Source organism: Leopardus geoffroyi, chromosome B1, assembly GCF_018350155.1.
Source record: "Leopardus geoffroyi isolate Oge1 chromosome B1, O.geoffroyi_Oge1_pat1.0, whole genome shotgun sequence".
Classification (NCBI taxonomy): domain Eukaryota; kingdom Metazoa; phylum Chordata; class Mammalia; order Carnivora; family Felidae; genus Leopardus; species Leopardus geoffroyi.
This window is the reverse complement of record NC_059327.1, coordinates 32,713,964-32,728,080: the sequence shown is the minus strand read 5'-3', so window position 1 is coordinate 32,728,080 and position 14,117 is coordinate 32,713,964.

Genomic DNA, 14,117 nt, shown 5'->3' with positions numbered 1-14,117 from the left:
TGCAGTCCCTGAGAGTAACATTTCCCCCAGGTAAATGTGCGTGCATGGATGAAAAAATAATGGCGACATTTCAACACTCAGGCAACGAACGATTTGGAGCAAGACTCTTCTGTTCCTTCTTGTAGTGGAACAGATTAAAAGCTTTTTCCCAGGTCTCAAAAATAAACAGAAATTCATGGGGTTTTTTTTTGTTGTTGTTCCAAGGCCAGTATTTTAGTGCATCTTTCCCTATTAACTATTTTATTTTATTTTATTTTATTTTATTCTTAGAGAAAGCAAGCAAGGGAAGGGCATAGAGAGAGAGAGAGAGAGAGAGAGAGAGAGAGAGTCTTAAGCAGACTCCACACCTACCAGAGAGTCCGACGTGGGGCTTGATCTCGCGACCGTACTGTAAGATCATGACCTGAGCTGAAATCAAGAGTCAGACACTTAACCGACTGAGCCACCCAGGCACCCTCCCCCCATTAAAAATTTTCAAACCTCGCACTCAATTCATAGCTCACTCAATAAGCATGACACATAGGACTTCAAATACGGAGTCCCCTAGGCTATCCCTAAAGGAGGTAGAGTAGGACAAAAAGCATCATATAAGCTCTCGTGAGGAGACACCTCTTCCTTTGGTATAAACCATTTGTTGGTAACGTGACCATCATGTGAGGTAACCAGGTGAGGGGTGTGGAGCCAGCCAACAAGGCTTCCTGAGGATTGAGGGAACAGTGAGTTGTCTCAATCCTGGATTTGATTGGTCTTCCCTCTAGGACCTCCCCTCACCGGGGATGATGCGTTCAACAGACAGGGCACAGCAGGGATATTCATACCACAGGATGGAGACAACCGAACGCTTAGTAGTTCTGCTCTGAGATTCTCCACAAGGTGAAGGGAGGCAAATCATCAGACACTCGCAGGTTATGCTTGGACAAAGAAGTTCCATGTGCTGCCCCCAAGACTACTACATTATGAGTAAAGCGTATCATATCGATGGAAAAGTCCTTCAGATCCCAAGGTCTAGGGCATAGAAATTACGAGACTTTTCTCCTAGAGCAACAAAGGAGGACAGTGTTTGGACACGTGATCAGCGATCTCCAAAGGCCTACGGGAGCTGGTGCTAGAATGAGGAGATCTGTGTTGTCTCTTGATCTCAGGGAGTTCCAGCAAACTCTGGTGAAGAAAGGAGCAGGGGCTTGTCCCCACACAAGGTCGACACCTACTGCCTCCTCGAGAGATGGGTGCACCACAGGTAGACCCTTCGCTAAACAGGCCAAAAGGGAGAAAAGTCAGGGTGGCCTGGAGGAGAATCCAAAGTCAAGTAACACCAGAAAACAAGCAAATGGAATTTCCTGTGTGACCTTGAGAAAGCCTTTTCACATCCTGGCCTCAACTCTGTATCTACAAAAAGATTATTTCCAAGATCTCACTACATCTATAATCTCATAAATCTACAGCTATGGGATTTTGATTCATACACCTATGATGATATATGGTAGAAACATATGTCCTGCGGAAGGTGGAAAAGGCCTTAAGCTATAAATCACGGAAATGAATAAATATAGATAACTATAGACATCGATTGCATTCTTCCACTGGGGTTGCCATAACAAAGCCCCGCAAACTAAGTGGCTTAAACACCAGAAATGTATTATCTCACAGTTTTGGAGGCCAGAAGTCCAAGGTCAAGGTGTCAGCGGGGTTGGTTTCTTGTGAGGGATGTGAGGGAGAATCTGTTCCATGCCTCTACCCTAGCTTCTTGTTGGGGATGTTTAGCTTTCCTTGACTTATAGAAACATCATCACTCCAATCTCTGCATTCATCTTCCCATGGCATTCTCCCTGCGTGTGTGTCTGTGTTCAGATTTGTCCAAATATCCTCTCTTTATAAGGACAACAGCCATATTGGATTGGGAGCCCGTCCTCTACCAGCTCAATCACATCTTAAGCAATTCCATCTGCAATGACCCTATTTCTAAATAAGGCCGTGTTTTGAGGTTCTAGGGGGTTAAGACTTCAACCTATGAATTTGGGAGGACACAATTCAACCCATAACATCCATTCAGCATGAAAGTTAAGCCCATTGGCTTTGAAGCCAAACGGCCAAGAGGTCCAAACTGCCTCAGGTACCTGAGCATGTGACACAGGACAAATCACTGAATCGCTCTGAGCCTTCGTGTTCTCTTCTATAAAATAAGATGAAATGAGGAAAAATATGCCAACAAATTAAAATGAGCACATCATGGGGATAGTAACTTGCAGATGGTCAGTAACGGGTAGCTATTGGTATTTTATTCAACCCAAACTACCTGGACAAGTGGTCCAGAGAGTTGAGGACCAAGTGGCTTTTAGAGCCTTACTAAGCCATCAAAGGTCCACATGCTCTGGTTCCCCTACCTGCCTCTGACCCCATTCCTCCCATCCATCCTATCACTCTCCAATCCAACCACATCGGGCACCTTGCTGCTACTCAAACATGCCCACTCACTCCCACCCCAAGACTTTTGTGTATGCCATTCCTTCTGCCTAGAATTTTCTTCTCTTGGATGGTCACATGACTGGTTCTTCCATTGCCTTCAAATCAGCTCAAATACCACCTTATCAGGGACCACCCGACCACTCCTTAGAAACAACATGCCCCCCAACTTCTGTGCTCCCCAAACCCCTTCCCCTGCTTTCCCCTTCTCCTTAGTACTTATGATCTACTATACTGTTATGAGTTGACTTACGTTCCCTTCCAAATTCATATGTTGAAGTCCTAACCCCAACTATGTCAGAATATGACCTTATTTGGAATAGAGTCATTGTAAATATAAATAGTTAAGATGAAGTCATATTGGGGCAGGGTGGGTCCCTAATCCAATGTGACTAGTGTCCTTATAAAAAGGGGAAACTTGGACACAGACGTGTGTACAAGGAAAATGCACATGGGAATGAAGGCAGAGATCAGGGTGATGCTCTTACTTACGGGCCAAGGGACTCCAAAGATTGGCAGTAAGCCACCCAAGGCTCGGAGAGAAGTGTGGAACAGATCCTTCTCTCAGAGCCCTCAGAAAGAACTAACCGCACCCACACCTTGTTCTCAGCCTTCTGGACTCCATAATTGCTAGACATCATACGCCTGTTGTTCAAGCCACCCAGTGTGAGGCACTTTGTTAAGGCAGCTGAAGCAAGCTAATGAATGCTTGTTTGTTGTCTTTTTCCCTTGACTACCGTGGGAGACCTCTGAGGTCAGATCTCCGAGGAAGGAACAATACAAGACAGACGAGTTTCTAGAGTTGGTATTACATACCTGTAAGATTCCCCCTGCCTGGGCTTAGGAAATAGCTAATAATAGGGAATGCACACTGGTGCAGCCACTCCGGAAAACAGTATGGAGTTTCCTCAAAAAATTAAAAATAGAACTACCCTACAACCCAGTGATTACACGACTGGGTATTTATCCAAAGGATACAAAAATGCTGATGCAAAGGGGGCACATATACCTCAATGTTCATAGCAGCCAAAGTTTGGAAAGAGCCCAATGTCCATCGATGGACAAATGGATAAAGAAGATGTGATATATATATATATATATATATATATATATATATATGTAATCGAATATTACTCGGCAATCAAAAAGAATGAAATCTTGCCATCTGCAACAATGTGGATGGAACTGGAGGGTATTATGCTAAGCGAAATAGTCAGACAGATATCATATGATTTCACTCATATGTGGAATTTGAGAAACAAAAGAGATGAACATAGGGGAAGGGAAGCAAAAATAAGACAGACAGAGGGAGGCAAACCAGAAGAGACTTTTAAATACAGAAAACAAACTGAGGGTTGATGGAGGGACATGAGTGGGGAATGGGCTAGATGGGTGATGGGCATTAAGGAGGCCACTTGTTGGGATGAGCACTGGGTGTTATATGCAAGTGATGAATTACTAAATTCTACTCCCGAAACCACTATTACACTATATGTTAACTAACTTGGATTTAAATAAAATTTAAAAATTAAAAACAAGAGAAATATAACAAAAGAGAGCAAACAGAATTCCAGTAGAGGGTAGAGTCAAAATTAACAGCTGGAAAACAAATACGCTTTAGGCTAATATAAGGGGTCAGAGAAATATGCTACATGGGCACGGATAGGAACATTTGGACCTAAGTCCTAAGTCTTGGACAGGCTGATCATCCAGGAAGGAACAAAGGAGTTGACTGCAGTTCTAATTCACAAAACCAAGTCGGGAGAAGAGAAGACCCACACGGAGAGAGAAGACTGAGTAGAAGTTGGGGTGCCTGGGTGGCTCAGCCGATTAAGCGTCTGACTCTTGATTCCAGCTCAGGTCGTGATCTCATGGTTCATGGAATCAAGTCTCATGTTGGGCTCTGCGCTGACAGTGAAGATCCTGCTTGGGATTGATTCTCTCTCTTTCCTCTCCCTCTGCCCTTCCCCTCTCCTCAAAATAAGTCAATAGACGTTTCAAAAATAAACAAAGAAATACAAGGCTGAGTAGAAGTTTCCAGGTGGGACTGGGAATCTTGCCATACCTTTGGTAGTGCCCGACAGGCACATATCCTCTCAGGGCAAGAGCGGCTCCTCACCCTTAGTGCCACCAGCATTTCAGGCAGGACAAATTGTTTAGCCTCGCTGCCCTCCAACTTGATGGCCCGTGTCTGCTACCCCAAACACCTCTCACCTTAGCCCAGTGGGTCTCAACAGGAGGCAGCATTTGGAAATACGCTTTGGTGGGAGGGGACATTTTTGTTTGTCACAAGGACAATGTCATCCCGGTCAGGTTCGGACACCAACTTGACCGAAAGGAAATGCTGGACCCCGGCCCAAAACCAAGGTCACTGCTTGAGAGGCCAGCGTTGTTCTCACCTCGTCCCATGAGCTGGAGGGCAAAGGTGGACAAAGCCTTCCTCGGCAAGGAAAAGAGGGTCAACGACTTCTTGGTCCCTTTGCAAGCTCTCACAGCTCTTTTCTCCTTAAAAGGCTCTTCAGGAGCCACACAAAAATGAAAAAGCACTTCATGAAGTTGAGGCAGGGAATCCACTTACCAGGTAACACGTGACTGTTCCTTGCAGTTGATTTCCATTTAATACTTTTCGTAAGCGCGGAGCTGTTGTGTAAAGACGCCTATGGGCTGTTCCCCACCCCTGGCTTCCCGTTCAAAGCCATCGAGTGAGCAAGGAAAGCAGAACATTAAATTCTTCCACTGCTCCTTTGGGCAATGACTGTGACTTTCTAATTTTTTTTTTTTTCAACGTTTATTTATTTTTGGGACAGAGAGAGACAGAGCATGACCGGGGGAGGGGCAGAGAGAGAGGGAGACACAGAATCGGAAACAGGCTCCAGGCTCTGAGCCATCAGCCCAGAGCCCGACGCGGGGCTCGAACTCCCGGACGGCGAGATCGTGACCTGGCTGAAGTCGGAGGCTTAACCGACTGCGCCACCCAGGCGCCCCATTTTCTATCAGGGCTTTATGAAGGGGACCAGGATCCTTTGACAATCCCTGGTTCTTCCTTGAAAGAATCTTAAAAGCAAACACGCATTTACCAGAACTTGGGTGAAAATTCCAGATGAAAAGCCTAATCGTGTTTCTGAGAAAAGCAGAATTAGACATTAATAGGTAGATAGCTCCCACTCCGACACAGCAATTCCATTAAAGGCAGACCTTCTACACACAACTACTGTTTGTAAAACAGGGGGGGAATGTAATAGTCCTTAGAGCCAAGAATGCTCGGTGGTCCAGCGTCCTTTTCGGTTTGCAAACTGATTAAAAGGAAATTTGGGGAAGAGGCCAAACGTTGTGGGGTTTTTTGTTTTGTTTTATTTATTTATTTATTTTTTAATGTTTCTATTTATTTTTGACACAGAGAGAGACAGAGCATGAGCAGGGGAGGGGCAGAGAAAGAGAGGGAGACACAGAATCCAAAGCGGGCTCCAGGCTCTGAGCTGTCAGCATAGAGCCCGACGCGGGGCTCGAACCCACAAACCGTGAGATCATGACCTGAGCCGAAGTCGGACGCTGAACCGACTGAGCCACCCAGGCGCCCCTATTTTTTTAGTTTGTAGGAGGTGCAGCGCACTGTTCACGTTCAGTTTTCCTTTTCACTGATGGTAAAAATTCAATATTGTTTCACACACACACACACACACACAAAAGAATTCTAAAAACTTTAGTTTCTAAGCAAAATAATAATAATTAACAATAATAATAAACGTCCAGAGTCTTGATTTTCCGATTTTTATTTTCCAAGCCCTGTCCTCACTACACGTATGTAAGCTTTCTTTGGTAGGTTGGTGGGTCGATGGCCCGTGGTGTGGTACAACTGGGGAGTGTGTCCAAGCTGACCCAGAGTCTCTAAGTGCTGTTTCCCATGCTTTGCAAAGGAGGCATCCGGCTGGCATCTAGTCTCCGCTGGGGGACTCTTCGTGCTGGGCCTTCCCCTCTGTACCTAAGGGAATTAGTGGAAAATCACTTTCAACGGCCGCCCAATGTGATTCTACAAAGGTCAAACGTTCTCTCCCATTTATGCTGCTGGTGGGTTATGTTTCTCTTTCCCACACCAAACAAGAAAAAAGCGCAAGGAAGGATAAAAGGCGCCCTGCCTGCCTTTCTATGAATAGGAGAAACAGGATCTGGTTTATTTTGGGATCAGAGCCACCGAGAGAGTGGGCGTCTCCGTGCAGCCGGGCCCGGAGGCGGCTTTGTCTCCCCGAGGCCAGAAGGCCCCAGCCCTGACCGCTGGGAGTCAGGTGTCTCCGCGGCGGGCGGGCGGTCCTCCCTGCAGAGCGTCCGTCCCGGTTCCCGGAAGCTAGGAGCCCGCTCGCAGCTGGTCGTAAGGTCCACGGGCCAGCGAGCAAGCCATTAGCTCTGCAGGAGCCGGCCACCTCCCCGATTATGTAAATGTTTCATTGTTAAGGTAATTTACTCTCGGAGGACCGGCAACTAAACCGGGCATTTGCTAATCGCCCAGTGTTAGGGTTGATGCAAATCTCGAATCAATTTCCTCATTTTGCTGCTGAGAAGAAGGAGGCCCAGAAAGAGCGTGTGAATGTGAATATTTGTTCCAGATCCTACCCCTGGCGACTAGCAGAGGCTGGCGGAAGGGAGGTGGCCTGATTCTAACCTCTCCAATGGCCCTGCCGTTAGGTGGTCACGCCCGCGGAACGGATGCACTCAGGCTTAGGTGCGTGCACACCCACAGGGTGTCACGGCCAAGCTAAACTCTGTTTGCGACTGGACAGGTCTCTTTCTGAGTCTCGATTTCCACGAGTCTAGAATCATCGAAAAGATCACACGAAATAATTTGTGTAAAAAATAGCTGACGCAGGTGGTCAATATTTGTTCCTTTCCTCCTGTCTAACTTCCCTTCCTTTATTTTTTTTTTTCTGTTTTGAAAAGGAAGGGGTGATATCATGCTAGTTGTGTATTTTTTTCCACTGTGGGAAAGTAGCGAAAATGGCCTGGACGTGTATCCTATATCCTATATGTACCCCCAAACTAGTTCTCACATTTAGAGTAGATTTTCTATGCCTAAATATAACATGGCTCTCTATTACATGAATAGGATACTCGCATGAAAGTGACTTTACCATTATCATGAAGCATTGATCAAGACCCCATGTGGAGCCTCGTCCGGTCTCTTCCAGAGGATTGCCATCAACATCATCAATGTAGCCCTTACCATAAAGAACCTTTCCTTAAAACCCTCACGGCAGGTGGACATAGACAGATTACCACGCGGATAAAGATTGACCCTCTTCCTCCAAATACCCCTGAGCAGATATGGTCCCTGGCCTCTGTGGTGGCCCCACACTGATACTGAGAAATCACAGCATAGGCCTCTCAGGACATTGGCCTAAGTGCAGCGATCAGTCATTTTAAAGTGCGTTGTGTGGGGGCGCCTGGGTGGCGCAGTCGGTTAAGCGTCCGACTTCAGCCAGGTCACGATCTCGCGGTCCGGGAGTTCGAGCCCCGCGTCGGGCTCTGGGCTGATGGCTCAGAGCCTGGAGCCTGTTTCCAATTCTGTGTCTCCCTCTCTCTCTGCCCCTCCCCCATTCATGCTCTGTCTCTCTCTGTCCCAAAAATAAATAAACGTTGAAAAAAAAAATTAAAAAAATAAATAAAAAAAAATAAAGTGCGTTGTGTGAATACGAGTTCCCTTCCCGACCCCACTGTTTTATTGACCAGAACTGTAATGACACCTATTATACGGTGGCACACCCACAATTTTTTTTTTTCCATAAAATAAAATGGTTCATTAGCCAAAAGGAAGGATGCTCAGGACTCAGTGACGTTCTAGAGCCTTGCTGTGTAAAGGTAGATCCGAATGTTTTAGGAAGAGGGTCAAGCAGCTCGTATAGAGACAGCCGCCACGAGCCAGCACTATTCTAAGGGCAGAATCCTACTCGTCCTTGAAAATTCTGGTAAATCTCTATCGTGCAAAATGAACAGCTCCTCTTTACAGAACGTCTGCCTCTTCAGCCCCAGGCAGAGGGCCGCGTATAATATTTCATTTTGCTTTATTTTCTTCCTTCGTGCTCCATGACCCTTTGAACAAATCTCTACTGTGGACACGATCATATTGTATTGTTGTCCTCGGTTATGTGTCTTACTCATTAGAGGAAAGGAAGCTTGTCTAACTCATGTAGCGAAGGCCTCAAGGTGAGGCAGGGGCACCAGGGACAGTAAAGCGTGGAAAAATATGCTCAATGTCAAATATGAAATTCAAGTATAGGAAAAATGTAAATTTTTTGATTTTATTGGAACATAAGTTCTGAAGGGGGCAATAATGTGGTGGTAAGGATGAAGAAGAAAACAAGAATCAGATCAGAACAGGAAGGACTCTACCCGTGCTGCCAAGAAATTTGGATGCGATCTTGAAAATAATTGAGATCAAATGGCACATTTTAAGCGGGGGGGGGGGGACATGGCCATGTTCATATTTTTATTTTGATTTACCTATTTACTTATTTTAAGTAGGCCTCACGCCCAAGGACAAACCCAGCGCAGGGCTTGAACTCACCGCCTTGAGATCAAGCCCTGAGCTGAGATCAAGAATCAGACGCTTAACCAACAGAGCCACCCAGGCACCGCCCCCATGTTCATATTTTTAGAAGAATGGGTCTGACATGAAGGGGAGGAATTAATTCTGAGTTCGGTGCAAAGTAAAGACAAGGAGAGCACATGGAGATCATTAAGGCAAGAAATGATGAGTTTCTATAGTAAGTCAGTGGGACTGAGAATATTGAGGGAGAAAAGCATTCTACATACGTTAAAGAGGTGAAATGGGTAGGACTTTGACTTTTTTTTTTTTTTTTAATTTTTTTTTTTTTCAACGTTTATTTATTTTTGGGACAGAGAGAGACAGAGCATGAACGGGGGAGGGGCAGAGAGAGAGGGAGACACAGAATCGGAAACAGGCTCCAGGCTCTGAGCCACCAGCCCAGAGCCTGACGCGGGGCTCGAACTCACGGACCGCGAGATCGTGACCTGGCTGAAGTCGGACGCTTAACCGACTGCGCCACCCAGGCGCCCCGGACTTTGACTTTTTTGATGGTGTGTTTGTCCGATGGGGCTGGCATAACAGAATACCACAGACAGAGGGGCTTAAACAACAACAGTGTATTGTCTCACAGTTCTGGAGGCCGGAAGTCTGAGATCAGGGTGCCGGCACAGCGGCATTCTGGTGAGAGCCCTCTTACCGGCTTATAGACAACTACCTTCTCCCTGTGTGTTCACACAGCCTCTCTCTCTCTCTCTTCCTATGAGGCCAAAAATGCTATCAGATTAGGACCCTACCCTTCGACTCATTTAACCTTAATTACCTCCTCAAAGCCCTATCTCCAAATACAGTCACATTGGGGCTTGAGGCTCCAACATATGAATTGGGGGAGGCGGGGCGGGGGTGTGTTGGATCCATAGAATATGGCAAGGAGGAGCTGGCCTGGGCACGGAGGTGGACAGGGTGTTGTTCACTGATACAGAGAACATAGGAAGAGGGGCAATGACTGATATTGATGGAAATAGCAATAAGTTCAGTCTGGAACACACTGAGCGTCAGCCATCTGTGGAACATCCAAGTGCTGATGAATGTGTTTGGCCCTCGGCAGACAGATCTGGTCTGGAGACAAACCTGAGCGCTGTCAGGGAGCACAGAAGGCGAATCCATGCGAACAAATCAGAAAACCCAAGGGAAACGATTAAAAGAAGCAAAGCAGGGAGTCTAGCACAGAAACCAGGAGGGCACCAGCCTTTAAGGGCTTGTGGGTGTCAGCACCCTGTGGGATTGAGGTGGGCAACACTACAGGATGAACACCAAGCACGCGTGATGACTTCAAAGTCAAGTTAGGAGGATTTCCAAAGAAATTATGCATTCAGCGTGACAAATGCCCCAGAGAAGGCAAATGAAATAAAACGTTCATGGGTTTAGAAACTACTCAGTCACTGGGGGACTCAGTAAGCCTTGTTCCACTGAGAAATGTGGGTAGGATCTGGGTCACAGCGGGCGAAAGTGGCATTGAGGGTTGCAGATGCGGAATGGTATAGAGATTTTTGTATGCTGATTAACACGCGTCCGTAGATCGGCCCATTCGGAGAATGGCTCTCTAACCAGCTATTAACCTATCTATTCATTCTTGCATACGTGCTATATTTCTCTACCTTTTCGACAGAAACCTCATGAAAAACTCTACCAAATGCTTCGTTAACTCCCAGATGCACTGCGTGCTCCAAGAAGGAATGTTAAGCTGGCATTGTATGTTTTTAGTTAAGCACTTCACTTCCGGGTGAGAACCAATTATTCATGAAGCGATACTACCAGAATCATGGAGGGTCCAAGTCAAGACTACTCGCCTAACATTTCAGGAACGCACCTTCTTTACCCTTTTGAAAATCAAAACCGATTTTGTCCATCTCTAATATCCTTTTTCCTATTCTCTTCTGATTCCAAGACTAATCAAAAAACACCAGAAGGGCACATGCATTCTTGCAGGACGACAATTTGGCAAGTCTGTTTGCAAGCTATCTCAGTGCTCTGGGAAATAACGCTTTTTGGCAAAAAAGATTTACACTCGTATAATGTCATGGGGTGCTCTCTCGCCTATTGTGGGCTTCTGGTATCTTAAACACACGCCCTTCCTCTTGGAAACTTCTCACAAGTGCACATTAATAACTGCATTTGTGTGAGAGCGTTGCATGTTACCTCCTTTTCCGTACAATCATGCTTACCTTCAATTTGCAATGCTACCTTCTAAAAACGATAGACTCACACCAGATTTTCTCTTTCTCATGGACTCCAAAATTGTATAAACATGTTTGCTCAAACTTTCCATCACATCTACATTACCAAAAAAAAAAAAAAAAAAAAAAAGATTTTTGTTGGATTTAGGTCCAGAATAACAATTCTCCTGGTTGTTTTCCCCCCTGGCTATTTTAAGATACTGTCATTGATTTTCAGCCATTTTAAAACCTGGGATATAACTAGATATGATCTCTGCTAACCATGAGCTGCCCTCTAGAGCTACGCTGAGCTGGGCTAGATCGTAGTTTGAACATACCCAGGTGTGGGTATCTTTGTATTTATTTTGCTTAGGGTTTGCGGAGCTCCTTGAACTTGTGGGCTAATATTTTTCATCAAATTTGGGAAAATGTTGACCCTTATTTCTTCAAATGATTTTTCTGATGACATTTTTGTTTGTTTGTTTGTTTCTCCTTCCAGGATTCCAAGTTACACGTAGACTACATTATATTATTCCACAGGTCACTAACACACGTTCTTTTTTTTCCACTCTTTTTTTTTCTTTTTCTACTTCAATTTGGGTAATTTACATCGACCTTTCTCCAAGTTCACCGATTTGTTCTGCTGTAGCACACAGTCTGTTCTTAAACCCACCCAATGATTTTTTTTTTTAATTTCAGATTTTGTGTTTTTCAACTCTACAATTTCCATTTGGTTCTTTTTTTTAAGTTTCAACTTCTCTCCTAAAATGCCCCCCACCCATCTCTTTCCCTGTTATATCTATCTCTTCCTCGAAATTCTTTTTTTTTTTTTAATTTTTTTTTTTTAACGTTTATTTTTGAGACAGAGAGAGACAGAGCATGAATGGGGGAGGGTCAGAGAGAGGGAGACACAGAATCTGAAACAGGCTCCAGGCTCTGAGCTGTCAGCACGGACCGCGAGATCATGACCCGAGCCCCCAAGTCGGCCGCTCAACCGCCTGAGCCACCCAGGCGCCCCATCGAAATTCTTTAACATATGATTTAATGTTTAAAGTTGTTTAAAGTCATTGTCTGCTAATTCTAACTGGATTTGCTTCCAGTGACTACTCTTCTCTTCATGAAAGGTCACATTTTCCAGCTTCTCCAAAAAGTGTGAATCAACATTTTTATTGTACTCTTGTTGTATGTAAACAAACAAACAAAAAAAGAGTATATTATATTTTTGTTTTATTTCCCAAAGAGTGAAAATCCTTTTCCTCTTCTGGTAAGGATAGAGGAGACGTGAACTGATCATTCAGATTTCTCCTAGAACCTAACTGAGCTGGAAGGGGACCAAATGTTTAAGAGATCCATTAGCCCAACCTCCAGTGCCACACCTAATGCCCAGGGGATGATCTTTTGGGATCTTATCGGTATTTGAACTGGGAGTAGGTTGGGCTTCAATGTTAGAAAATTTTGGTTGATCTTCCAATTCCAGCTCCCTAGGGCCCCAGAAAATAAACAAAATTTTGAAAACGTGCTGCTATGCGTTCATCATTATTGCTTTCTCTGCAAAATTCGGGGTGAAACCATGTTAGCATGTGCGGGGGGCAGAGGGAGATTTTTGGACCAAGTGATTTGATTTTGTATTTGGGGGTCTTTCCTAGTCCCACTCGTCCAGGGAGCTCTCACTATCATTCAAGGCTTTGGTGTTTTCTTCCCATACACGGCCGACTGTTTTCGCCCCCACTGGACCAGGCATCCACCCCCAAGAATGGATGTCCCACAACTTTCTTCTCACTGAGGGAGTAGACTTTCTCTGCACATCAGTTCATCAAGATTTTCTTGCTTGTGTCCATTGCCCTCCCCTAGTTTCATAAAAAACTATCATTTTTTTTGTCTGTTTTTTTTTTTTTTTTCTTATAGTTACCTTGGGAGCAAAGGTCTTTCACATTCTTCCTCATTCTAACTGGAAGCAGATGTCACTTAGGTCTTTAATACAATGAGACAAAATTAGGGGCACCTGGGTGGCTCAGTTGTTGAGCGTCTGACTTCGGCTCAGGTCATGATCTCACATTCCGTGAGTTTGAGCCCCGCCTCGGGCTCTGTGCTGACAGCTCGGAGCCTGGACCCTGCTTGGGATTCTGGGTCTCTCTCTCTCTCTGCCTCTACCCCACTTGCGCTCTGTCTCACGTGTGCTCTCTCTGTCTCTCAAAAATAAAAAGAAACATTAAAAAAAGAGACAAAGTCATGTAGGAAATTGGAGACAGTCCACATGTATCAGAATGTGACTGCTAGCAGATATCCCGATATGAGGAGTCTTTTTCTCCCCTCCCCCCCCCCGCCGGCCGTCCATAATAATGCATCTTTTCCAGTTTCATGATCTATATCCCGAGGCACTACCTATTACCTGACTGCATTTATCGCTGAAATGCAGAAGTGACGCAAAGAGTCCGCATGCGGGCACTGGGTCTCGGAAATCGTACACCCAGAAACTGGCGGCTGGACACAGCTAGCCCGTCAACGTTGCTGACTTCCCAGGATCGGCTGGTGCGGTATGGACCGGGTCAGAATGCTGTGGACATTGCAGTTCACACAGGATAACACGAGAAGATTTAAGCCAGGTCCTGGAGGTGCATTGCCCTATGATTTTGAAAGTGCTTTCTTGGGGCACCTGGGTGGCTCGGTCGGTTGGGCGGCCGACTTCGGCTCGGGTCATGATTTCGCGGTCTGTGAGTTCGAGCCCCGCGTCGGGCTCTGTGCTGACAGCTCAGAGCCTGGAGCCTGTTTCAGATTCTGTGTCTCCTTCTCTCTGACCATCCCCTGTTCATGCTCTGTCTCTCTCTGTCTCAAAAATAAATAAACAGTAAGAAAAAAATTAAAAAAAAAAAAAAAAAGAGCTTTCTTAATAATTCGGTACGGAAAGATCT